Below are 1,653 nucleotides of genomic sequence, written 5' to 3'. Positions count from 1 at the left end.
ACCCCTCTCTCTCAGTGTCTGTATTAACCCCTCTCTCTCTCAGTGTCTGTATTAACCCCTCTCTCTCAGTGCAGTGTTAATGTACTGGAGTGTCCAGTCAGTGTGTGTGTATGAACCCCTCTCTCTCTCAGTGCAGTGTTAATGTACTGGAGTGTCCAGTCAGTGTGTCTGTATTAACCCCTCTCTCTCTCAGTGCAGTGTTAATGTACTGGAGTGTCCAGTCAGTGTGCCTGTATGAACCCCTCTCTCTCTCAGTGCAGTGTTAATGTACTGGAGTGTCCAGTCAGTGTGTCTGTATTAACCCCTCTCTCTCTCAGTGCAGTGTTAATGTACTGGAGTGTCCAGTCAGTGTGTGTGTATTAACCCCTCTCTCTCTCAGTGCAGTGTTAATGTACTGGAGTGTCCAGTCAGTGTGTCTGTATTAACCCCTCTCTCTCTCAGTGCAGTGTTAATGTACTGGAGTGTCCAGTCAGTGTGTCTGTATTAACCCCCCTCTCTCTCAGTGCAGTGTTAATGTACTGGAGTGTCCAGTCAGTGTGTCTGTATTAACCCCTCTCTCTCTCAGTGCAGTGTTAATGTACTGGAGTGTCCAGTCAGTGTGTCTGTATTAACCCCTCTCTCTCAGTGTCTGTATTAACCCCTCTCTCTCTCAGTGTCTGTATTAACCCCTCTCTCTCAGTGCAGTGTTCATGTACTGGAGTGTCCAGTCAGTGTGTGTGTATGAACCCCTCTCTCTCTCAGTGCAGTGTTAATGTACTGGAGTGTCCAGTCAGTGTGTGTGTATTAACCCCTCTCTCTCTCAGTGCAGTGTTAATGTACTGGAGTGTCCAGTCAGTGTGTCTGTATTAACCCCTCTCTCTCTCAGTGCAGTGTTAATGTACTGGAGTGTCCAGTCAGTGTGTCTGTATTAACCCCTCTCTCTCTCAGTGCAGTGTTAATGTACTGGAGTGTCCAGTCAGTGTGTCTGTATTAACCCCTCTCTCTCTCAGTGTTCATGTACTGGAGTGTCCAGTCAGTGTGTCTGTATTAACCCCTCTCTCTCTCAGTGCAGTGTTAATGTACTGGAGTGTCCAGTCAGTGTGTCTGTATTAACCCCTCTCTCTCTCAGTGCAGTGTTAATGTACTGGAGTGTCCAGTCAGTGTGTCTGTATTAACCCCTCTCTCTCTCAGTGTTCATGTACTGGAGTGTCCAGTCAGTGTGTGTATTAACCCCTCTCTCTCTCAGTGCAGTGTTAATGTACTGGAGTGTCCAGTCAGTGTGTGTGTATTAACCCCTCTCTCTCTCAGTGCAGTGTTAATGTACTGGAGTGTCCAGTCAGTGTGTCTGTATGAACCCCTCTCTCTCTCAGTGCAGTGTTAATGTACTGGAGTGTCCAGTCAGTGTGTGTGTATGAACCCCTCTCTCTCTCAGTGCAGTGTTAATGTACTGGAGTGTCCAGTCAGTGTGTCTGTATTAACCCCTCTCTCTCAGTGCAGTGTTAATGTACTGGAGTGTCCAGTCAGTGTGTGTGTATTAACCCCTCTCTCTCTCTCAGTGCAGTGTTAATGCACTGGAGTGTCCAGTCAGTGTGTGTGTATGAACCCCCCTCTCTCTCTCAGTGCAGTGTTCATGTACTGGAGTGTCCAGTCAGTCCAGTCCAGTTAAAGGTACAG

This window comes from Atractosteus spatula, chromosome 8, assembly GCF_055471065.1.
Source record: "Atractosteus spatula isolate fAtrSpa1 chromosome 8, fAtrSpa1.hap1, whole genome shotgun sequence".
NCBI classification, from domain to species: domain Eukaryota; kingdom Metazoa; phylum Chordata; class Actinopteri; order Semionotiformes; family Lepisosteidae; genus Atractosteus; species Atractosteus spatula.
Note: the sequence above shows the minus strand (reverse complement) of the source record.